General features: G+C 38.7%; 1 protein-coding gene and 1 pseudogene across 1 annotated transcript in view; both read left to right on the forward strand.

Moving 5' to 3' along the window:
- The window catches only part of PGBD5 (piggyBac transposable element derived 5), a 140,033-nt gene that overhangs the window by 61,258 nt on the left and 51,854 nt on the right, over window positions 1-26,921 (forward strand). The window lies entirely within an intron of this gene.
- On the forward strand, window positions 15,592-15,792 carry LOC126014960 (uncharacterized; annotated as a pseudogene).

The raw sequence follows: 26,921 nt of genomic DNA on the forward strand, positions 1-26,921 counted from the left end.
AACATGATAACCATATTAACAAATTAACAAAATGAAAATAAAAACCACATCATGTCAGTAGAAGAAGAGTAAGTGGTTCATCTCCTTTTCGAGATGATCCTGACAGGTCAGTTTGGGGACTATTGACAGATGGATTAAAGTATTCAGCTTTACTCCTGTTGTGTGGTCTCATCCTTCAACTCCTGACCCTAACATTTGGGGACTTGCCCAGAATCAAACAGTGATGACTCAGTCTCAACAAAGCTGCCTATGTCCTGTGAACATACACCAGGATTCCCTTGAGTTGCAGGATTGAAGCAGCAGGAATCTTCTTTCTCTTCATGGTAGAGTCACAGCTTGGATAAGAAGGACCCTGCAGATCCATCTGACTCAGCTCCCAGGACCAGGACAGAAGGCAGATAGTCCTGGTGTTCCTGCTGACTTTGGCTATGATTGTGCAGTGTCTGCAGGAGGACCAAAAGAATGAACACCCTCTTACCCAGACTCTGGATGGGGTTGTGGGTCAAACTCACCCCAGGGATCCCTTCCCTAAGCTTTGACTTATGTGATTTGTTTGAGTTGTGTTCCACAGGGTCTCCTACTGAGGTGTAAGTGTTGAAAGAATTGGGTACGAACCCATGGGTTCAGGTCCTGGAATAAGGAAGTTATTCTGAGTGCATTCTCATTTAATGCTTGTTCAGAATGGAGTTCTCCAAAATGTGGGGTAGAGGGATTTTCTCTGCAGGATACAGGACTGTCAGGGAAGCCAAATGGCAGCAAAGAGGAAGCCAAAGACTAAGGCTGGAGGTCTCAAACAGAGTTTTGGGAGTGCTGTTAACCAGCGCTTTCTGGTTAAATATCAGTAAGGCCTTTAAGAGAATGTACCCAGATTAATCTCCTAGTAGGGAAGCATCAGTAAAGACAAATAAGAAGAGAGACAGCAGCTCAACACTGTCCTAAGGTGCCAGTGTAAGTACCACAGTCCTGTACCTGTCTTGGCTCAATAACTGAAGGGGAAGAGGCACTCAGGACCATAGAAGCAACTTTTTGTTTTCTCAAGGCCTCCAGGCTGGGGCTGGCCAAAGATTGCTGGTTATGCTTGGATCTTTGACCCCCATATATCATGGAAGTGGGAATAATGAGGGCTGTGGTTCATACAACAGACTCTGACCGCCCCTGGACTGAGGGGAGAATCACCTTGCAAGGAATACAAGGCACAGGCATGTGCCTCTTACCCACCCCTGGTGGGCCACCAGGGTCCCCTCCCCTTACCTAGACTTTTGCAAAGAGACTGTAGTGGTCAATATAGCTGCATGGGGAAATAATCCCCATTGGGGACCGAATGGGACATGGCTTGCATGTACCAAGGGACTAACCCCCTGTGTTTTCCACTGCTTTTGCAAACCCAGATGAGTTTTGCATCATGGTCATTCTCCTACCCTAGGTGTCATACTTAGTGGGAGAGGGTGGGTGAGAACAAGTTGAGCAGAATTATTATCCAAACTGGAAGAGGGTTGTTCCCTTTATTCCAGCTTTTGTAGCAAATGGTGTGGGAGTGACCTCCCTTGTTAAGAGAGACATGCAACTTAAACCACTTCCCAATAAGTGGATGCTGATCTGAGAAGATATTTTTCTACCAGGATATTAGAAGAAGTTGCTCTCCAGAACAGACGGGGACTGGACCTACTCTTCCTGAAGGAAGGAGGGTTGTATATGACTCTGGAGGAGCAATGTTGTTTCTATATTGTTCCTATGCTAACAAATCAGGGGTCATCTGAAAGACACTGCAGCAGGTTGAAGCTAGTTTGAAGGATTGGGAAAGGCAACAGAAAATTTCTGCCACCAGGTATGAAGAGTGGTTCAATCACTCTGAAAAATCTCCCTGATAACTGCCCTGGCTGGGCCATTGTTCATCTTTTTTGGAATGGTTTTCTTATTAGGTCCTTGTATTAATTAATTTCCTTACCCTCTATTCAGGCACACATAGTTGCAGTTAAGATGCTTATGTGAAGGTCCCAGTAGGTGCCCATAATTAGGGATGAGGATGAGGAACCTGAAGGAGAGTCAAAGATTTGACTCAGGTACAAAAAGAAAAGAGAATGTGGGATCCTGGGTTCCAAACAAGGAGGAATGCCATTTTGCAAATGTCAGATTTTTCTTAGGTTCTGAGCAGAGAAAGATGTCATTTTGTAAGGATCACATGGTGTAAGCCACATGCAAGGTTTCCTCAAACCTATTTCCATTAACACACACCAAGCTACCTGGCTAAACCAGATAGCCTATCAGGGAAAGATACAAGCGAACAGTAGAAAGGTACCCTTAGACAATAGCCAATTATTTTAAAGATCATGAAGAAGCTAAAAACTTGCTATATCCCTCCCCTATATAATCATCTTCATGACCTTGGGCAGAGTTCATCTTCTAGAGATGACCCTGACTTGTCAGATTGGGGGCTGCTGGCAGATGGATTAAAGTATTCAGCTTTTAAAAAAAAAAGAAAAAGAAAAAGAGGGGCCAGAGAGATGACACGGAGGTAAGGCATTTGCCTCACATGCAGAAGGTCGGTGGTTTGAATCCCGGTGTCCCATATGGTCCCCTGAGCTTGCCAGGAGCAATTTCTGAGTGTAGAGCCAGGAGTAACCCCTGAGCGCTGCCGGGTGTGATCCAAAAACAAAAGAAGAAAGAAGAAAGAAAGAAAGAAAGAAAGAAAGAAAGAAAGAAAGAAAGAAAGAAAGAAAGAAAGAAAGAAAGAAAGAAAGAAAGAAAGAAAGAAAGAAAGAAAGAGAAAGAAAGAAAGAAAGAAAGAAAGAAAGAAAGAAAGAAAAGAAAGAAAAGAAAGAAAGAAGGAAGGAAGGAAGGAAGGAAGGAAGGAAGGAAGGAAGGAAGGAAGGAAGGAAGGAAGGAAGGAAGGAAGGAAGAAAAGAGAGAGAGAGAGAGAGAGAGAAAGAGAAAAAAGCATTTGATAGGTCCCAACACTCATTCATTATAAAAATTCTCAACAAGATGGAATTTAAAGGAACGTTTCAATTTAGTCAAGGCCATTTACACAAGCCCCATGGGCAAATATTATACTCAATGGAAAAAAAACTGAAATATTTTCATCTAAAATCTGGGCAAAAGACAAGGGCTGCCTGCCCCCCCTTTCACCACTCCTATTCTACAGAATATGGAAGTACTTGCTATAGCACTTAGGGCAGAAAAAGGTATCAAGGGCATCCAGATAGGAAAGGAAGAAGTCAAACTCTCACACTGTTTGCAGATGACATAATACTATATTTAGAAAACTCTAAAGACACTACCAAAAAGATTCTAGAAACAATAGTTTTATATAGCAAAGTGGCAAGCTACAAAATTAACACAAAAAATAGCTTTCTTTTACACAAGTAATGGTAGAGAAGTAGACATTTAAAATATCCCATTCACAATAGTACAACAAAACCTCAATACCTTGGAGTTAACTAAAGAGGTGAATGACCTATACAAAGAAAACTGCAAAACACTGCTTCAAGAAATAAATGAAGACAGAAGGAAATGGGACATATATCCTGTTCAAGGATTGGGAGAATTAACATTAAAATGGCAATACTCCCTTGGGGCCGGAGAGATAGCATGGAGGTAAGGCATCTGCCTTGCATGTAGAAGATCAGTGGTTCAAATCCCGTCATCCCATATGGTCCCCCAAGCCTGCCAGGAGCAACCGATTTCTGAGCATAGAGCCAGGAGTAACCCCTGAGCGCTGCCGGGTGTGACTCAAAAACAAACAAACAAAACAAAAAGCAAAGAAAAAAGAAAAAAAGGCAATACTTCCAAAATCATTGTGCAGATTTAATGTAGTCTCTCTTAGGATACTAGTAACATTCTTCAAAAAAGTCGATCAAATACTTCATGAAAACCTAAAGCAACCCTTAGGAAAAAGAAGATGGGAGGTATCACTTTCCCCAACTTTAAATTATACTACAAAGCGATAGTCATGAAAACAGCATGGTATTAGAATAAAGACAGACCCACTAATCAATGGAATAAATTTGAGTATTCAGAGAATGACCCCCAGACAAAATAATTATTTGATAAAGGGACAAGAAACAAAATGGAGCAAGGAAAGCCTCTTCAATAAGTGGTGTTGTGACAACTGGTCCAGCCACATGCAAAAAAAGGCAACTTGGGCCTTTGTAACACCATCACAAAGGTCAAATCTAAATGAATTAATTGCCTTAATATTAGATCCCAAACTATAAGTTATATAGAAGAAAACATAAGCAAAATGTTTAATGACATTGAGACATTGAGATATTGAGACATCAATGACATCTTCAAGGAGGAAACACCACTGTCCAAGCTAGTGGAAGCAGAGATAAATAAATGGGACTACATTAAACTGAGAATATCCTGCACTTCAAAGCAAACAGCAACTAAGGTAAAAAGCTCTCCCATAGAATGGGAGAAACTATTCACCCGATACCCATCAGATATCTGAGATATCAAGGTACTAACAGAACTTAACAAAAAAAAAAAAAAAACTAACCCATCAAAAAAATGGAGACAATGTACAGACATTTCCTCAAAAAAGTAATGCAGATGGCCAAAGGGCACATGAAAAATATTCTATATTACTAATCAGAAGAGAAATGCAAATCAAAATAACAATCAGATATCATCTCATGCCACAGAGACTGACACACATCAAAAAGAACAAGAACAATCAGTGCTAGCATGGGATGTGGAGAGAAAGAAACTCTTTCCCTGCTGGTGGGAATGCTGTCTAGTCCAGCCTTTCTGGAAAACAACAAGGTTGTTCCTCAAAAAGCTAGAAACTGAGCTCCATTATGATCTAGCAATACCAATCCTAGCAATATACCCTAGAGACACAAAACACAATACAAAAATGCCCTCTGCTATTCTATGTTCATTGCAGTGCTAATTACAATAGTCACAGTGTAGGAACAACCCAGGTACCTGATAACAGATGAGTGGCTGTGGTGTATTTATACAATGGAATACTATGCAGCTGTTAGGAAAAGTGAAGTCATGAAATTTTCCTATTCATTGAATGGACATAGATGTTATTATGCATATTATGCTGAATGAAATGAACCAGAGGGAGAAAAATATACCAGAATGGTCTCACTTATCTAAAATATTTAAGAAAAATAAAAATAAAGGATTTTAATAATATCCAGAGACAATAGAGATGAGGGGAGAAAGGACCCGCCCATGATATCAAGCTTACTACAAAAAGTGGTGAGCACAGTTAGAAAAATAATGCACTAATAACTACCATGCTGATTGTTCTTGTTCTTTTTGATGTGTGTCAGTCTCTGTGGCATGAGATGATATCTGATTGTTATTTTGATTTGCATTTCTCTTATGATTAGTAATATAGAGCATGACAATTATAGTGAGAGAGAAATAGAATATCTTTACCGAAGACAGGAAGGGGGTGACAGAGGAGAGAAATGAGGAATACTGTTCACAGGAAAGTTACATTGAAATATGGTTATACACTCAATGACTGAAACCCAACTATGAACATTTTTGTAACCATGACTGCATAAATAACTAAAATATCAGAAATGCACAGACAAAGGCTCAAGTTTATGCTATGTAAAAGAAAATCTTGTGATCTGAGGTGGCTTCACACAGATGAAAATAAATTTGCCTATTGAAGTGAGCTGACTCTGACCTTGGGTGTGGTCTTTGAGTGTGCTGGCCCTTCCAAACTAAAAATAATGAGGTTCTATTAACACTGAAAATGCTTTCTGGCAGCTGCCATCACCATCTCATAGTGGACACATGTCCACCATCCCTATGTATTATTAGTCCAACCTGCAGTTTTTAGATGAGGAAGCTTAGACTATTCTCATTTATTTGCCTTAGTGATCAGAGAGATTGTTTAGTGGGTAAGGTACTGCCTTGAACATCGCTGACTATGTTGCACCACATATGATTACAAAGTACTGTCAGGAATGAGCACAGTCAGGAGTAAGCCAAGAACACCACAGGGTGTTAACCCCTCCCCACAAAAAACAGGACCATGACAAAGAAAAATTTAATCTGTAGAAACTTTGAATAAAGAATGTGATAGGTAACTTTCAATTTTGAAGTATTCTATAAAACTTTCATTGTATAAAGAAACAAATTACACATATTGTATAGTTATGTCCTTGTCATTGGGTTTGGCAGAGTAATAATCATGAATGTCAGAGAAATATAATATAAGCTTTATTATGGAACTTAACACTACTAACATGAAATGAAAGATGTTTACCTGCATTTTGTATTCATATTTCTTTTTCCATTTGGACCTGTGTGAAAGAGATCTAGTATAAATTGTACATTATATGATATTTCACTATTGTTTACCTGCCACGACTGAAAATTAGAATTTTGTATAATCAACAATCCACTTTTCAAAAAATTTTCAAATTTGAAAATAAATAGGAACACCCATTTTATTACATATAATAAAATATTATTCTTCTTTTCTTTTTTTTTTTTTTTTTTTTTTTGGTTTTTGGGTCACACCCGGCATTGCTCAGGGGTTACTCCTGGCTGTCTGCTCAGAAATAGCTCCTGGCAGGCACGGGGGACCATATGGGACACCGGGATTCGAACCAACCACCTTTGGTCCTGGATCGGCCGTTTGCAAGGCAAACGCCGCTGTGCTATCTCTCCGGGCCCTTAAGATATCAATTTTTTTTCTTTTTTTTTTTTTTGGTTTTTGGGCCACACCCAGCGATGCTCAGGGGTTACTCCTGGCTGTCTGCTCAGAAATAGCTCCTGGCAGGCACGGGGGACCATATGGGACACCGGGATTCGAACCAACCACCTTTGGTCCTGAATCGGCTGCTTGCACGGCAAACACCGCTGTGCTATCTCTCCGGGCCCAATAAAATATTATTCTATTATTATTAATATTATTCTATTGAAATATTGGTGAGATAAAACTCATTGGAAAGAATAAAACAAACTATGCATTTTACAAAAAAAAAAAAACAGGACCATGAAAATTGTAAAAGAGATAATGTGTTCATCTTGCACACAACAACCCCAGTTTGATACTTGGTTCTAGTCCAGGTACCATATAGAGTCAGCCCCCCAAAAAGTTTTTAATTAGTCTGTGGGTTAATGGCTACTCAGTTTTTTTTTCTTTTTTACATATCCTGATATGTTTCTTCATCCTAACCCCCTTTTTTATTTGCTTTTTATCTCATTGTGCTTTTTCTTTCCCAATGGGGTGTGTATGTGTGTCAATATACAGGAATAAGAGGGATAAAATTATAGAGATTAATTGTGCTGAGACAGCTAAGTATCATCTGTTGGTGCAGCCCCAAGGGTGACTCAGGGGAGTAGAAAGGTCATAATATCCACCAGAAACCACGCCCCTGGGCTCTATGTTCCTGACTGGTTATATTGCATGTGCCTTCCATTGCCCCAGCACATAATCAGTAAATGCTAAAACTAATTATCAAAGAGCTGACATAACATGGGGGTCCTCAGATCTGGGCTATGTGACTTCAGAAAGTGACTAACTTGCTGAATGAATTTCACTGGTGATGCTAAACCACAAGTATAGGAATTGGGTGGAATTGCTTAAGATAACTAAACAAGAGTCATTATCCTTCCATGGAAAAGGTCCTATTATAACAGGCAGCTGGCAGTACCTATATAAAGTAGTTAAAACAAGTTCCCTATCCCCTGGAGAAAAGTCCAAGAACAGGCCTCTAACCAGATTGTAGATACCAATCGTCCTTATCCATAGTCCCTAGAGAAAAACTAGTTGGTTTTCTTTGATGTTATTTCTGCCATTAGCCTTATGACTGTTATGTCAACATATACCTTTGATATTATTTCAGCAAAGCTGCTTCTCAGAATTCTGACCTGGAATGGATGTTAATTCTGTTTTTCCAATGACCACAGAAGGACAAGGTTACTGAATTCAGCTCATGATGTGACCTTTACCTTCTCGTAAATTTTCCTTGTGTGGTCTCAAAGAGCCTCTGGCTTCTCCAAAGCACTTCATCTCTGGCTTGTGGATCTGGCCTCCCACAGGCAAGGCCATCTGTTTCCTTTTATTTGCTCACCTTTTTCTAAGCTCCCAGCAGTTTTATTATAACTTTTTTAACTGCACATTATTTTTGTCTAGCCCCGTGTGCATATGTCCCTGTAACCAACTGTCTAATATCATTATGACAAGAATAAAGATCTAAATTTGCAGTCTTGGGGAAAGTGTGTCAGAATTAAGATCTCACCTCTTCAGGTAACTAGATATATACATGCATGTGTATATTCTCTCTCTCTCCCTCTCTCTCTCTCTCCCTCTCCCTCTCTCTCTCTGTCTCTCTCCTCTCTCTCTCTGTCTCTCTCTCTGTCTCTCTCTCTCTCTCTTTCTCTCTTCCCTCTCTCTTTAACTTACAGGTGACTTTTTTCTCTCTTGGAACTTTTCTTCATCTTCAGATGTCTTTTCTTCTTTCCCTTATTATTTTCTTTAAAGCTTTGGCTTTCACTTCAAGGTGAATAGCCCCGGCCAACTACACTCAAATCCTAAAGGTTTGTTTCTTTTCTTATTTTCATTTCTCTTTTCACTATCTCTCAATCAGCAACATATCTGTGCCATGCTTTCTAAGGGCCAGGCACGATTCTAGGCACTGAATGAATATATTGGAGAGAAAAAAATCCAGGCCCAAATACCTGATTTGACCTTACCTCACATCTTCCTTTTACCTTCCTTCAATGACAAATCCCAAAAACATCCTCTAAAATGATCCAGGCTTTCACTTTAGCACTTTAGCTGTCAAATCCACTGATTCATTGCCCTTCCTTCTCCTTTTTAGGGAGTGGCCCTTTCACGTCAGTAATACACATTTCTTTTTTCTTTCATTTTTTTTTCTTTTAAAGCTTAGATATTTTCTGTTTTGAAGCACAGTATTTTTTACTTTTTATTTTATTTTTAACTTTTTAATTAAAGCACCATGATTCAAAGTTACGCATAGATGAATGCTACGCTAATGATGGTTCCAGCATCATTGTCAACTTTCCTCCACCATTGTTTCCAAGTTTTCTCAAATAGCCCCCTCCCAGCCTGCCATCTGGACAGGCACTTTTTTTTTTTTTTTTTTTTTTTGGTTTTTGGGCCACACCCGGCGGTGCTCAGGGGTTACTCCTGGCTGTCTGCTCAGGAATAGCTCCTGGCAGGCTCGGGGGACCATATGGGACACCGGGATTCGAACCAACCACCTTTGGTCCTGGATTGGCTGCTTGCAAGGCAAACGCCGCTGTGCTATCTCTCCGGGCCCAGACAGGCACCTTTTTATGCTTGATTAAAGTTTAGGTCTCATAATTTCAGTGTTGTTTGAATATTTAAGTGTTTTTAAATTTTAATTTTATATAAAGCATTGTGATTTACAGCATTGTAGTTGAGTTTTTGACATATGTTATTTCAGAAGTGATCTTACGTCCAGTGTCACCTAACCTTTATTAATGTTCTCAGGTTTCCTTTTCCACACTTCCACTCACAGCATTCATCTTGTCAGGCATGTTTTCATGTTTGATTGTTAAAGTATAAGTCTCATGATTTCAGTATTGTTGACTCTGTGGTTTGGATATTTAGCTCTATCATTCTTTATTACTGCTAATGTAAATCTTCTTGACCCCTCCCCCTTACTTCACATCCTTCTTTTCTTTTCTCTTTCCTCCCTTGTTTCTTTTCTCTTCTTCCCTATACTGTGGGGCCATGGGTGATTTAGGTATCCCTGCTTTACACCATTGCACTCCTTCATCCAGTGATTCTAAAAATCATATATTAGTAATATTAGCCTGAGCAGCATAGATTTCTAAGAATTAAGTTTCAAAAAATTTTTCTGAGTTTTTATATTATTGTTAGCTCCTCCCTTACTCTTCAAAGCCTTCTTTCTCCTCAGAATTCTCTCAGTCATCCTCATGGTCAGGATTTCAATACGTACATGGAAAACATATGAATCAAAATGTAAATAGACTCAATCATCAGGTTGGGGGTTGGGGGAGTTTTACGGGGGATGCTGCAACCTGGCACAGGGAAGAATATCTCAGCCCCTTCAAAAACCAGGTCTCATTTCTTTATGTTCTCTATTCACTTTTCTCAATGCCAAGTGAGTGCCCAGCAGCTCTTATTATGAAGATTGTAAAAATTAAACCTAGTCAGTTAAATGTTGTTTGTAGTGTATGATGTGGAAAGTTCCTCTATCTGGATGGACCCTTGGAGTTTTCTATTCCTAGAGTGCTAATACTTGGCATAAATTTTTTACAACTTCAAGCCTGGAATAACTACATAAGCTCTTCACCACTAGCATGTATCCCCTGAGTTTTTAGTGACATGATCCCTTTCTCCTTTGCCTTTCTTGAAGGAAAAGCTAGGTGATCTTGGAGACTTGTATCAAGGACCTGACTAGGGTTGACAGGAAATAGGAAATATAGTGACCTTAGCTGAGGTCCTGAGGGCAGAGAAGGTATATCTGATGGAAAAGCTTTGTCATATGAAAAGGGAAATAACACAAGGAATTTACAGAATTATGTGTTAGAAGCTGTAGCAGGTATGGTTGGAGCAATAAAGAGCTGGAGCAAGAAGAGACTGAAATCATAGAGGAAAATTCTCTGGATGGCCAAGCCACACTATCATTGTGCATAAAGGAAAGTTTTGATGTGATTGGGTCTTAGACTGCATCCCAATGACTCTTCAGCTCTGCATCTCTTTCCCCATTAGATTGTGCCCAATTAAGAACATATGCTGTTCTTTTTGTATTCAAACCCATTTAAAAAATACAGTTTTATATGAAAAATATATTATGTAAGCGAAGTATAAGTTGAAGTTCCCTGAGCCTGTTTTATATTAGCCATCTAGTAAAGTCAGGAAAAGGGATTAAAAGATGCTGTCATATATGTGGCTTGATGCCAGTATTTGGGATAACTAGGATCTGTATGGTATGAGGCAAGTAAGTTATTGCCATACATCTTCCCCCTTTATCCTTACCCCAACTTTGTTAACTATTGTTATCTTCATTTTACTATCAAGGATGAATGATCCCCAAATTCACATATTTAAATCAGATGCTCTAAAATCCTGCCATTATCAATATTGTAGATCATGGTCCCTAAATGTTAAAATTAAAGATAAAATACCTAATGTGATATATTAGGGGTACAACCATTGGGCAGTGATTAGGTTCTGGGGGGTGGGAGTTCTCATGATTGGGTCATTTTCTCTATAAAACAAAAAAAAAAGAAAAGTTTTCTGGGGCTGGAGCGATAGCACAGTAGTAGGGCATTTGCTTTGCACACAACCAACCCTGGATGGACCCCAGTTCGATTCCTAGCATCCTATATGGTCCCCCGAACCTGCCAGGAGCAATTTCTGAGCGCAGAGCCAGGAGTAACTCCTGAGCGTTGCCAGATGTGACCCAAAAACAAAATTAAAAAAAAAAAGAAAGAAAAACGGTTTTCCTTCAATGGTGTGAAAGCACAACTAGAAAATGCACTTTATGAAGTAGAAGGCGGATTTTTTTCTGTTCCTGTCACCCAACCTGTGCTGTTCTAGGCTGGGACAGAATGGTTAAGGAATTTGCTCATGGCACATACCTCATGGTTATGGGACTAGAGCCCACTCCATTTTTTAATTTTGCTGAACAAAACTATTTCAGAACTATAAGATGAAGTTTTATATAACTACATTTACCCTTGAACAATGCCACAGTTTAATCACCAACTCCTAATATACACAGTGGGAAAAAATACAGGTATAACTTCTAATCGCTCCTCACTAATATCTTAATAATAGCCAACTGTTGACCAGAAAAGTCTTACAGATAACTGATGAACCAAATACAATTTTGTGAACCAATTTGCACTACAAATTTGAATATATAACATAATATTATTTCTATAATAAGCTAGAGAAAAATGGTAAAAACAAATGCATTTAAGGACTACAATCTTTATCAATACCTTAATTCATCTGTTTATAGTAAATTAGTCCATAAATTGACTGGCAGATTTAAACTGATGGTGGTCATGGACCTACTTGACTTAAAGTCTGTATTTCTATTCAAATGTTATTTAGGAGCCTCCAAATACTTGCATCAATGTCTTACTGTTTAGTCCTAGAAGGACGATGAGATAAATTATCAGTGAAAAAAGAAAAATAGATCAAAAGCAGTTGGCAGCTTCTCAAAAGTTCAGTTACTAGAGGTTCCCAAGTGTATTTGGCCTACTGCTCCCTTTTCAGAAAAACAAAAACATCAGCTCCTCCTTTCAAAATCTACTTCCTTTTCTTGGAGGAGAGTTGGGCTACACCTGGTGATGCTCATGTTACTCCTTGCTCTGAGCTCTGCAGTCACTGAGTACCATATAGGATGCCAAGGATCGAGCCCAGGTTGGCTATAAGCAAGGCAGATGTCCTACCCGCTGTGCTAGCTTTCCAGCCCTCAAAATCTATTTCCTTTAAGTAAACAATTGTACCTAAAGCTGTTATAAGTGTCTAAACATTCCAGCACCACCCCAGGGCAGGAAACATTTGTCCACTTTTGTGAAAACTTTGAATTAATGAAAAGCCAGGAGTAGAGTTAGTTCCTACAACCCCCAACTGCCTCGGTACTCATAACCTAATATGCTACTTTGTTTTGGGCCAAGGCTAGCTGTACTCAGGGCTTAACCCTGGCCCTGTGCTTAGGGATCTTTCTTGGAGGGAGTTGAGACCTTTTGGAGCACCAAGGATCAGATCCAGACCAGTTATGTACTAGGCAAGCACTCCACATTCTGTGCTATTACTTGAAATAACACAAATTAAAATGTATTTTATTTTAACTCTGTCTAGTGAAAAGTGAAATCTGTAGTTTTGTTGGGAAGCTATTACTTGATGAGTCTAGTCCAGGGCTTTCTTAGGTGCAGCAACCCTGTGGAAGGCCCTAGAACATGATGATGTGAGAACACATAAACAGGCACGGTATAGTCATGTTACCTCCTGACATGTCAGGTACTGCCAATATAGGAGGTATAATGAAGCTTTCTCTTAAGAGCATTAATTCATTCATGTTTGAGTTCAGTAACCACTTCTTCTTTAAACATTTTATAGCTCTTTCTGTGCTGTCATCTTTTCACCTCTAGACTCAGAGCTGATCCAGGTCATAAAGATAAAAAAAAATTATCGTTCTGAGCATAACAGCATGTATGACCTGGTTTCTGTTCACTAACAGAGTTAGTTTGTACATATACTTAGAATCTAGAATACCAAGCTTCAGACAGAAATGATGCTGAGAATGCTCTTGCCAGGTACAGGTTTATTTTCCAACTGATCCCTAAGATTTTTATCCCCTGGAGATGGTCAGGTACCGTCAGCCTATGGAATTTTCACAGATGTTTATTTTAATATTTTTATTTAAGCATTTATTTGTAGTTGGGTTTCAGTCATAAAATGTAGACCCTTCCATCACCAGTGTAATCTTCCCACAACCAATGTCTCATTTTTCCCTCCTCCCCCACACCCTGTCTGTCTTCAAGACAGGCAATATATTTCTCTATCTCTCTTGCTATCATTGTCATGATTGTTATTAGTGTAGTTATTTCTCTTACTGTGCTCACCACTCTTTGTGGTAAATTTCATATTATGGGATGGTCTGTCTGACCCTCATCTTTATATCTCTGGGTATTATTACAATAATGTCTTTTATTTTTCTTAAATCCCACAAATGAGTGAAAATATTCTATGTCTATCTCTCTCCCTCTGACTTATTTCATTCAGCATAATAGTCCATCCATTTGTGGGTAAATTTCATAACTTCGTTTTTCCTAACAGCTGTGGAGTATTCCATTGTGTATCTTTACCATAGTTTCTTTAGCAACTCATCTTTTGATGGGCACCTGGATTGTTTCCATATTCTGGTTATTGTAAATAGAGCTGAATGAATATAAGTTCCTGATTCTTATTTTTCTGGTGGTTTTATCACAGGCTTCTATTTTTATCTGTTCACATTCTTAGAAGATGTTTTTTATGATCATTTATTTTAAGGCTCTTTTCTAACCTCTTCTGTTGTATGAAGTTGTTATGCATCTCATCTTCCAGCTCACTGATTCTGTCTTCGCCACTGTTACTCTGTTGGATAGGCTTTTCAGTGAGGTTTCTATTTTATCTACTAAGTTTTTCAGTCCTGTTATTTCAGCTTGGAGTTTTCTGATTTCTAATTTTTATATTCTCTTGATTCTTATTTGTGGTTTGTTCAGCTCTAGCCATCCTTTCTTTGAGTTCTATGAGGATCTTCCATATTGCTTCTATAAACTCCTTATCTGAGAGGCTAAGTAGATTGTTGCACTTTTCAGATCATCAGAACTGCCATTTTCATTCTCTATCCAGGATGGAGGTGCATTGTTTCCCCATCGTCATGCTTGTAATGTGGTATTGTTTGACTAGGAGAGTTGCATGGTTATGTAGTGGAGCAGTATCGCCAAGCTCCTCTGCCTCTGTCCTTTGTGGGTGGGGTCACCTCACCTCAATTGATGTGTGTTCCATGGGTTCCATTCTTTGGGATGATTTGGGTCCAGGCGCCATGGGACAGTGTGTGTCAAGTGCCTCTGGTAGTTCCAGGGAGCAAGCTCCACCCTTCAGGGGCGAGGTTATTTCATCTCCATTGACTTGCATTCGATGGGCTCTGCTCTTTGGGGCAATGTGCATCCTGGCTCCTCTAGCAGGTCAGGATTCTAGGAGATGCTTTAATGCAGTTTGACTGCAGGTTCTTGAATTAACTGTCTAATATATCAGATTTGTTCGTGTGTAAGACAGTCTATTCTGTATATATTAGTGCCTCACTTCATGAGAAGTTTTGTAGGGCTCGGAGAGATAGCACAGCGGTGTTTGCCTTGCAAGCAGCCGATCCAGGACCAAAGGTGGTTGGTTCAAATCCCGGTGTCTCATATGGTCCCCCGTGCCTGCCAGGAGCTATTTCTGAGCAGACAGCCAGGAGTAACCCCTGAGCACCGCGGGGTGTGGCCCAAAAACAAAAAAAAAAAAAAAGAAGAAGTTTTGTAGAGAAATGTAATATCTTCTCTGTGCATCATTGTTTTACCTATATCATTTTTAATACTCAAGTTTGCAGATTTAATGTCTGTGGCATCCTTCGAATGAGTCTTTCTGTAAGGGTTACACACAGAAGCCCTTGAGCTCAAGGTGTCCAATTGCAATATAGTTTATATATTTTCCATTTTTTGCCACACATACACAAATTTACGTTTTTTGGTTTTTTGGGGGGCCACGCCCAGTAACACTCAGGGGTTACTCCTGGCTATGCACTCAGAAATTGCTCCTGGCTTGGGGGACCAATTGGGATGCAAGGTATCGAACCTAGGTTTGCCCTCTATCAGCCACATGCAAGGCAAACGCCCTATCATTTCATTATCACTCCGGCCCCCACAAATTCACTTTTGCACACACATGAACATATACATTGCAGGGTTTGCTCATTTTTATTATTAAAAAGACAGTGTTCGGTAGTATGAGGGCCATATTTAGTGACTTAATTGCACCTAGTGACCAAGAGCTGGAAGCATAGCACTCAGTGATTCTCATGGGGACATGCAATGTCAAGAATAGTGCTCAAGACTATACTTTCAGGGATCATTTCTATAATATGTGACTAGAGAAGTTTCTCTGATAGTATAGAGCACCCGAAGCCACAAGGAGGAGTCAGAGCATCCTCTCCTGAGCGTGAAGCTGGCTCTAGGTGTTGCTTCTGTGACCACCTTTTGCCATTGCTGATCTTTCTTTCCTTCCTTTGGAAGGGGTAGACTCGCAGTGGTCCTCAAACTATGGCCCGCGGGCCACATATTGTATTTGTATCTGTTTTGTTTCTTCATTGCAAAATAAGATATATGCAGTGTGCATAAGAATTCATTCATAAGTTTTGTTTTTACTATAGTCAGACCCTCCAATGGTCTGAGGGACAGTGAACTGGCCCCCTGTTTAAAAAGTTTGAGGATCCCTGGTAGAGGGATAGGATGCAGGAAAAAAAGAAAAAGAAAGAAAAAAAGAATTGTGCTCAGGTTCTCACACATGCCAGGCATATATTCTACACCTTTGAGTCATATGTCCATCTCCCAGAGCTTTACCTTTAATATATTCCTAATAAGGAAGCTCTGCAGCCAATATGTCACTGACACTGCACTGTGGCTCTTCTGTAGGCGTTTTAGTGCTTCTAGTTAGAAGCTTTGTGTGCCTTATAGTAGAAATTGCTATTGCCACTTAGAGCAGTATTTCTCAACTCAGGGCTCCATGTAGGTACCCAGGATATATGAAGGGGCCACAGGTAAAATATTGGAATAGTCAAAGAGTGGCACAGCACAGGACTAGTGAACCCACTATATGACAGGACAGAACCATAGGAAGAACGTAAAGTCAGAAGAGAGGAACATTTTTTGAGAAGTTTGAACTTGGAGAACTGACTAATCTGAAATTAATTTTAGAGTGTTACAATTTTGGAGCTTTTGTCATGTCATATTTAAATCCTCAATACTGCTTCTAAGAGTTGCACAGTGAGAGTAGGATCCAATAACCTGACTCCTGCTTCTCCCTATTTGTAAACCTTGTGATTTATTTGGGAGAGAATGTGCTAAAGATCACTTACCTCTGTACAACATGGTAAACAAGCCTTTGATGCTCTTCTGGGGCCAAGTTTCTGAATTCTATATTTAAGTTTGGAACTTAAGGTGGTAGTCAGATATGTGGATTGTTTTGCACATAGGCCCTGGGGGTGAGAAAAAAGAATATGAGATAAGTGATAATTAATTTCATTGACGATAAAGACAAGCTACAGTTGGCACTGTAACAATGAGTTGCCTTTTGTAGGATGTAACTTTCAGTACCTTGCATGATAGGAATATTTTAGTGGTGACACAGAATATTCCTGTTATATTTTATACCTATTAGATTTAGAGACTTTCATTGTTTTAAATCCTTAGATCAGAATATTATATGGTTTTATTATGTCACAAAAACTGATGATAATTTTATGTGTACCCAAATAAGAGTTTATGCAAATGCCATAGTCACTTCAAAATTAAGACTTTGATTTCTAAAAGTTGTGCTTTAGAGAATATACAAAGTGTTCCATCTGATCTTTCAGACAGAATAAAGATAAAGGATTTTCAAAATGGAATGGATCAGTGTCACAGGTGGATTGGCCAGCTGCCCCAGAACCCTCAGATTCTAGATCAGCCAAGATAGGTTATGAACTTGTGATATTTCCTACTTATTTTGTGGTGACTTACTCTCATTTGATAAAGAAACTTAGGTGCAGAGAGATTTTGTGGGTAGCAGCTGGGATGAGGTGAGGGGTTGGGCAAAATAAGATTAGGTTCAAGAGGTGTTCTAAAGTTTAGGCATGGAGGGAATTGAACAAAACAAGATCGAGAGTATGTTTAGCCATGTTTGTAGTTTAGTAGTTCTTTATGCTATGCCCTTACCTACATCCTACCTTTGTACTTCCATAACCTATCATATCTTTTTTCCTGCTTGACATCTTATTCTCCAGGACGGACAGGTGTGACTGGAGAAGTGTCCATCTCCTCTCAAGAACCAGCAGAACTGAGCCCTACTGAGCAGTATTTCAAAGCTCCTTCTATCCCAACCCTATCCAGACATTATTGCAAACGGATGTTTATGGCTGGTCTATATTTTTTTCTAAGCATTGACACAGGACTTGGCCCAGAAACAAAACTCTTTATCCAGAGCTCAGCAGATCCCCCTTTTCCTGGTTGGTCCTCATAATCCCTGCCTCTGTTCACTTTCACCATTCACCATTTCTCCATTCACTAGTCCACAAGGTTGTATTATCTGTAGTCTTGTACTGACATTAGAAGGCAAGGATGATTTAAAAAAAATACTAATATTACTGTGAATGATTTGTAATCCACTGTGGTCAGAATAAAAATTATAAAAAAAAAAAAAGAAAGAAACTCACTTCCTGGTATCTTAAAAAAATACTGACTTCTGCTGTCAACTGCTTCAATGTCAGTTGAGGTCAAAGGATGAGAGAGCAGAGACAAACAGGCTTAAGTTACTATAAAACAAACCTTGGGGCCAGAACAGTGGCACAAGCGGTAAGGTGTCTACCTTGCTAGTGCTAGCCTTGGATGGACCGCGATTCAATCCCCCAGCATCTCATATATTTCCCCCAAGCTAGGAGCAATTTCTGAACACATAGCCAGGAGTAACCCCTGAGTGTCACCAGATGTGGCCAAAAGGAAAAAAAAAAAAAACCAAAAACAATTCTAGACATATTCGTGCCAGGGATACAAGGATATTTTAACATATGCTAGTCAGTCAACATATACCATATCAATAAAAGAAAAAATTATATGATCATATCAGTAGATAAAGATAAAGCATTTAACAAGATACAGTGACCATTCATGATTAAAAAAATAAATAAAACGGGGCCGGAGAGATAGCATGGAGGTAAGGCGTTTGCCTTTCATGCAGGAGGTCATCAGTTCGAATCCCAGCGCCCCATATGTTCCCCCGTACCTGCCAGGAGCAATTTCTGAGCCTGGAGCCAGGAATAACCCCTGAGCACTGCCGGGTGTGACCCAAAAACCACAAAAAAATAAATAAATAAAAATAAATAAATAAATAAAACCTCTCAATAACATGGGAATTGAAAGGACTTGAAAATAGTCAAAGCCACTTACCAGAAGCCCACAGCAAACATAATAGTCATTGGGGAAATCTAAAAGCCTTTCCACTAAAATCTAACACAAGACAAGGTTGCCTTTTCTCACCACTTCTGTTAAATATAGTACTGGAGTTATTTGCAGTAATAGGCAAGAAAAAGTTACCAGTGGCATCCAGATAGGAAGGAAGAATTCATGCTTTCACTGTTTGCAAATATGATACTCTCTTTAGAAAACCCTAAGAACTCTACAGAAAGGTGTCCAGGAACAATAAATAGATCTTTATAGTAAAGTGACGGGTTACCATATTAACTTGCAAAAGTCCATAACTTCAAATGAAGCCACCGTGTTCAAACTGGGCCAGCTCCATAGATTCACTCTTTTCTCAAACAAGATGTAAACCAAATCATGAAAAAGTTAGGTACCAGCCACAGAGCAGAAAGTTGGCCATCTTGGAAGGAGAAGGGGGAACAAGCCCCTGCCTTGCTGAATCCATGCCTGCTACACAAATCACACTGAGTCATTATTTTGTTAATGCCCTGCTTCATAACCCCACTACACGAATCTAACCAAACCTCAGCTATGCAGGCTAATATCACCGGGGCTTTTTGGAGCAAGTGTGGGTATCCTCCCTCTGTATCTTTCTTCTTCTGGGAAGCCTGGCAGCTGAGTACACACTCCTAAAAGCCAAGATATCAGTAATAGTGCTTTGAATTTATGGACAACTTCTTTTGTTTGATGCTGTCATTCCTGTAGGAACATACTAACTAGGCAGAATGGACATCAAACAAGAGTTATTAAACCTTCTATCCCATATTAATGATTTCATTGGAAATACAGTAATTTTTACAAATGTTTTTATTTTTACTGCTCTTTTTATTTTTTTTTAAACTTTCTTCTCTTTCTCTTTTATTTTTTTTCTTTCTATTCCCTTTTTAATAATTTTACTCTTACCCAGAAACAAATGTATTATGGTCAACTATGTCAACTATATAATACATTTTCCTTAAATGAAATTTAAAAGAAGTTCATAGATTTATTATATATAAATAATGAGAGAGAAAAGACCCATTCACAATTGTACCTCAGAAAATTAAATACCTTGAAATCAACTTAAATAGGTGAAAGACCTATACAAAGAAAACTACAAATCTATCTCATGAAATAAAAGAGGTCATAAAACAATGAAAATAGACTCCCTGCTCATAGATTGGGAGAATTAACATCATTAAAATGTCAATATTCCAGGGTCTAGAGAGATAGCATGGAGGTAGGGCATTTGCCTTGCATGCAGAAGTACAGTGGTTCAAATCCCCACATCCCATATGGTCTCCTCCCCTGAGCCTACCAGGAGCGATTGCTGAGTGTAGAGCCAGGAGTAACCCCTGAGCGCTGCTGAGTGTGACTCAAAAACCAATATATATTTCCTAAAGCATTATACAGATTCAATGCAGTTCCTATAAGGATGCTCATGACGTTTTTTTCAAAGAAATAGATTAAACACTTTTGAGAACAATAAGCCTTCACAAATAGCTAAGGCAGTCCTTGGGAAAAAGAAGATGAGAATATCACTTTTCACAATTTAAACTGTACTATAAAGCAGTAAAATTAAAGCAGCTTGGTATTGGAATCCAGACAGATTCGCTCAAATCAATGAAATAGAATTGAATATTCTGAGACTTCTTCAGCTATATGATAAATTAAGTTTTGATAAAGGAGTAAAAAATGTGAAGTGGGGCAAGGAAAGCTTCAACAAAGATGCTGGGAAACCTGGCCAGCTACATGCAGGAAGCTGAACTCATACTTCATGACACCATGAAAAGAGGTAAAATCAAAATGGAGTTGAATCAAAATCAAAATCAGACTTGAAATTATTAGGTATGTAGAAGAAAACAGAAAGAACATTATGACATTGAAGGTAAAGGTATATTTAAGGATGAACCAACACTGACCAAGCAAGTAGAAGCAAAGATAAACAAGTATTTAATTTAAGAATCTTCTGCAGCTCAAAGGAAATGAGAACCAGAATATAAAGACTGCTCATGGAATGGGAAAAACTATCCACCCAATATCTATCTGATAAGGAGTTAGTAACTAAAATATATAAGACACCAGTGCAGCTTAAAAAGAAAATAAATCAAACCCCATCAAAAAATGGGAAGAAGAGAAAGATATTTCCTAAAAGAAGAAATACAGATGACCAAAATGCACAATACAGATCTTCACATTATTAATCATCAGGGAGATGTAATCCAAAACTGCAACGAAGTATCATCTTACACCATTGAGATTGACACATATTAAGAACATGACCAACCAGTACTTGTATGGATGTGAGGAGAAAGAGAATTTTATTCACTGCTGGTGGGAATGTAGACTGACCCGGCATTTTTGGAAAACAACATGAACATTCCTTAAAAAACTAGAAATTGATCTCCCATCTGACCCTGTGATATAGCTCCTAGGACTATAACCTAGTACTTCTTCCCTCCAAAAAATTCGACTGTGATGACAAGAGGCAGGAACCCTAATGTAGGACAAGGATTGAGAAGACCAGATTAATATCTGTTTGTGATTTGTGATTAGCAAACCATAAAAAGAGGGAAGCCGTGAAACTAGCCCAAGATTGTGTACACTCATGTGTATGCACAAGCATGTGTGTTTCCATATTTATTCACAAATAATTGGTCTATATAATATGCACCTGAGAGTTGACACAAAGATTTGATTTACATGTATTGTGAAATGATCACCAATCAGCTAAATGTTAAATTCAGCTAATCTCCATCACTTTTTTGTGTAAATAAAAATTTTTTCCATTTGTGATTATTTTTTGTGGAGGTAGGGGCTCACGCAGTGGTATTTGGGGCTTATTCCTGGCTCTTCACTCAGTAGTCACTCCTGTCAATGTTTTGGATGCCAAGGATAAAACCCCAGTTGGTCATATATCCTTCCTACTGTACTCTCTATCCAGTCTCCCTTTGCTTGTTTTTGCAGTGCGGGTTCTCCTCCCTCCAGTTCCTTCTATTTATTTATTTGCAAGTTTGACTTTATATTAGCACATTTCATTTGTTCTCTGTATTCAAAAGATGGAGGGTGGGGCCGGGCTGTGGCGCTAGAGGTAAGGTGCCTGCCTTGCCTGCGCTATTCTTGGACGGACCATGGTGTGATCCCCCAGTGTCCCATATGGTCCCCCAAGCCAGGAGCGACTTCTGAGCGAATAGCCAGGAGTAACCCCTGAGCGTCACCGGGTGTGGCCCAAAAACCAAAAAAAAACAAAAGATGGAGGGCATATTGTATACATATGTGCAAGGGAACAATATCCTTTTTTGCTGCTGCAAGGGGTCACTTATAAGAGCAGAGGGTATTGTTGATGATTATAATAGGTGTACACAAACTGACTCTGAGTCCAGCTGGACAAAAGGTCATCCAAAACTGTAAAGCAAGTAGATGTGGTTGATCTTGGGTTATGTCCTTAAATTTTAGAGTTTCTGTTTTTCCCTGTGCAGATTGAGATGATGCTTTACATGAAGATTTGAGGGTCATATGAGAAAGTGTCTGAAAAGCTATAAATAGGCCAATCAAACATAAGGGACTCTAAGATGATGCTTAACCTCATGGCCATATTATCAAATGGTTATATGATTCAAATGAATACAAAGGAATAAATCATTTGAAGAGCACTTCCTGCTTCTCTTGTTTCTCTCTCTCTTTCCCAACACTTCAAATACAAGGAATCACAACAGTGAAAAAAAAGCTGTTTAAGATACTTATAATCTAAAGTTAAGGTAGATAGGAGAGAATTACCTACTGCCCAGTTTCTTCATTAAGCAGTTGGCCCATCAAGACTCATGTGAATTCTCTTTGAAATGGCCTCAGAGTCAAAATTAACTCAACAATATTTATAAAAGAGATTTTTATTCTGTTTACATGCTGTACTAAATTAAACTCTACTTTTGTCCCTATGAGAGTTCCTCTAAAAAAAAAGTCATGGTTTTTCTCCATATAGTTTTCTTTTCTCCAATAGTTGAAAGGTGTGCTGAAAAATGATGTTAAAGCTGGGAGTCTATCTTCAAACAGCTTTTACTAAGCAGAGCCACCCTGCCTTCCTGATATCTTTGACCAACCAGCCAATGACACCTCTAATACCATTGGCCCCTGTGGAAAAATAGATGGTCAATGAAAATGAACATGACCGTTGTGTTGGTCTCTGGACCTTACCTTCTGTAAAATGAATGTTTATTTTATCATTAGAATTTTCTAAATTAAAAAAAAAAGAATTTTCTAAATTATTTTTCTTACTATTAGTGAATAATAACTGTAAAAGCTCTCCTATGACCTCTATAGGACTCTTGGTAATATAACTCAGCAGGCCCAAAAACACAATGCAGAAAAGATCTGCATTCCTATATTAATTGCAGCACCATTCCTAATAGCCAGAATCTGGATACAAAATGCCTAAAATCAGATGAGTGGATCAAGGAATCATAGTACATCCACACAATGGAATACTATATTGAAGTTAAGAAATGAGGTCATGAAATTTGTTTGTATGTGAATGAACATATGTGGATGGACATAGATAATATCATTCTGACTTAAATGATTAATGGAGAGGGACAGATATAGAGTTATCACACTTATTTGTGAGATATAAAAATACCACCCAAAGACAATAGAATGCTCAAATACTTGAAGTAATACTTCAAAACAATGGAAACAAGGGCTAAGAGGACCGTTTTTTTTTTTTGTTTTTTTTTTTTTTTGATAGAAAGCTTGCCACAGAGAGGCAGGGGAAATACAGTGAAGACAGAGATGTGGCTACTATGAGTATGATAGTTGGAAATGATCACTCTAGAAAAGAATTGGGTGCTGGGGCCTGAGAGGTGGTGCTAGAGGTAAGGCATCTGCCTTCCAAGCGCTAGCGTAGGACGGACTGCAGTTCCATCCCCCGGTGTCTCATATGGTCTCCCCAAGCCAGGGGTGATTTCTGAGCACATAGCCAGGAGTAACTTCTGAGCGTCAAATGGGTGCTCCCCCCCAAAAAAAAAAGAATTGGGTGCAAAAGAGGTAAAGTGATATGCACCAGACTCTTTCAGTACAGTTTTGTAGACCACAGTGCCTAACAGAATAAAAGGGGGGTGATAGAGAAGAAGAGAAAAAAATGCCTTCCAAAGAGGCAGGCTGCAGGCTTGAGGGGGCAGAAAGAAAACTAGGGACATTGGTGGCAGGAAATGTGCACTGGTAAATGAATAGATGTCAGAACAATATATGACTAAAATAATGTTCATTATTAAAAATAATAATGAACAAATTTGTAAATGTGTATCATGGTGATTCAATTAAAAACATTTTTCAAAATGAAAAGAAAAACAAGTCATGGAAGAAATGTTAGCTGAGAAATCTCTGGAGGAAGACTATGGCACAGACAGATTAAAAAGACCAAAAGAGTACTGAACAAAATTTACTCAAATAGAAAAACACCAACACACATAAAAATCAAAATACCAAGGGCCAGAGAGATAGCACAGTGGTAGGGCGTTTGCCTTGGATGCAGGAGTCCTGGCATCCCATATGGTCCCCCAAGCCTGCCAGGAGCGATATCTGAATGTAGAGCCAGGAGTAACCCCTGAACGCTGCTGTATATGACCCAAAAACAAAAAACAAACAAACAAAAAATCAAAATGCCAAACACCAAAGTGAGAGATAAACTTCCTAACACAGCAAGAGAGAAAAAAAACTTCAAATATAAGAAAAATAGCATAGTCATAATTATAACACCTCCATATGAAGCATATGAAAGGCATATGCAAATTACAGAATGAAAAAACTTTCAACCTAGAGACCATTACACTGCAAAGCTCTCATTTAGATTGGAGGGATAAAAACATTTTCATACAAAAGGGTTGGTGACCTTTGCTATATCCAAACTGATATGAATGAAGAAAGGTCACTTATATAAACCAAATAGCCACTTGTTGAAGAAACAACTCTATGTAATTAGAAGGCAGCACGGCCCTTTTAATATTCATGAATATCAATGAAATAAACTCTCCAATAAAGAAGTCCTTACGATTTTTGTTTGTTTTTGAGTCACATCTGGCAGCGCTTAGGGGTTAGTTCCGGCTCTGTGCTCCACTTTTATTCAACTTTGTATTAGAAGTCCATGTGACAGCAAATAAGCAAGAAAAATAAATCAAAAGGATCCAACTTTGAAATGAAGTCAAATGATCTCTGTTTGCAAATCACCTGATGATAAACATTGAAGATCCATCCTAAGAGAATACACACACACACACACACACACACACACACACACACACACACACACACACACACACACATCAACCATAAACAAATACAGCAAAGTGGCTAGCTATAAAGTTAACATCCTAAAACTGGTTGCATGTACATATACAAGTAATGAATCAGTTAGAAAGAGATTAAAGACTTCCATAAGTTTCCAAAAACATTAAGTACCTAGGAATCAATTTAACAAAAGGTGAGAGACCTACACCATGAAAACTTTAAAAAACTCAAGAAATATATGAAATCTTAGAAAATTGAAATATTCCATGCTCTTGGATTAGAGAAATAAATATTGTCAAAATGATCATCCTATCTACTACTACTACTGCCAAGAGTCACTCAAGTGCAGAGCCAGGAGTAACTCCTAAGCATCATGAGGTGTGGCCCAAACAACAACGATTGATCTGCCATATGACTCAGAATTTTCAATTTTGGGTATCTATCCCCAGGACAGGAAAACATTCATTCAAAAGAACAGAGATGTATGCACCACTATTCATTTCAGCACTCCCTACAATAGCTAAAGTTTGGAATCAATCTAGATGCCAATAATAGAAAAGTAGACCTGAAATATGTGGTGTATATATGCAGTGAAATACTATGCAGCTGTAAGGAGTGAAATAATGCAATTGCTACAAAATGGCTGAAACTGACAGATACATTAAATAAAGTAATCCAGAAGAAGGAGAAGTACTTGATATTACATACATGTGGTATTTAGAAAAACTATATAAGCTGATACAATGATTTAAAGGAGAGATGCCTAGATCAGCCTTGAACCCACAGGATAGAGAAAGAAAAAAATTAAGCATAGGTGGAAAGAAGAGAGAGATGAGAGGCAACAGGGTACAGGGGCATGGGGGTTTCGATAGATACATTGGTGGCTTTAAGGAATGTAGAGCTATCTATCCAAACCACAGAATAAACGTTGAAATCATGAGACCCAAACTTTACCAACCAAATTAAAAAAGGTCACTGTCAAGGGGCCAGAACAGTGGCACAATGCGGTAAGGCATCTGCCTTGCCTTCGTTAGCCTAGGACAGACCGTAGTTTAATCCTCCAACGTCTCATATGGTCCCCCAAGCCAGGAGCAATTCCTGAGCGCATAGCCAGAAGTAGGCCCTGAGTGCACCAGGTGTGGCCCAAAAACAAACAAACCAAAGAAGGTTACTGTCAAGATGCCTGACTGGGGATGGGTAGAAATGGGTGGAAATCTGGAAACATTGGTGGAAGGAAGTTAACATTTGTGATAGGATCTATGCTGGAACGTTGTATATTTAAAACTCAACTATGAGTTGACTTTAATAAATAAAATTTATTTTATGTTATTATAAATTTAATAAAATAATTTTAAAATGTTATGAGGCCTGCTGTAATTTAGAGCATATATTTTCATGAATTCAGTCAACTGTGTCCTACATGTCTCCATCCTAGCTGTTTTGATATCTGGTATCCCTAGTACCACAACAATTTTTGGCCATACCACAACATTGTGTGTGTAAGCATCTTAACAGTGTTGTAACTCCCAACAATCACCACCACTAAAAATATGCAAGCACCACTGGGACCAGTAAGTGCAAACCCTGATAAGCATGCACAGTAGAGCACTGCAACTAAAAGAATGTAAAACTCAGTGAGGACTATGTCTAAGTCTTTAAGCACAGAAGCCTGAAGTGTGTGCAGTACTGTCAAGCTATGCGTGCCATTCCTGGTTATTACAGCAGTGATGCAAGGGAGAGGAAGAAGAGGGAAAATTGAGGTTTTTTATTATGTTGATGAAATTATCAATTAAATCAAATTAAAGATACCACTGGAACCTGCTTAAAATGTGAATCACAAATCTATATAACTTATCACATAATTTACTGTGAAAAAATGAAAAATTTACTTGAAAAATGTGTCAGTAGTAAAAGGTTTCAGATTTGGGAATTTTCTCAGTGGCAGGTGA

The sequence above is a fragment of the Suncus etruscus genome, chromosome 7, assembly GCF_024139225.1.
Source record: "Suncus etruscus isolate mSunEtr1 chromosome 7, mSunEtr1.pri.cur, whole genome shotgun sequence".
Classification (NCBI taxonomy): Eukaryota; Metazoa; Chordata; class Mammalia; order Eulipotyphla; family Soricidae; genus Suncus; species Suncus etruscus.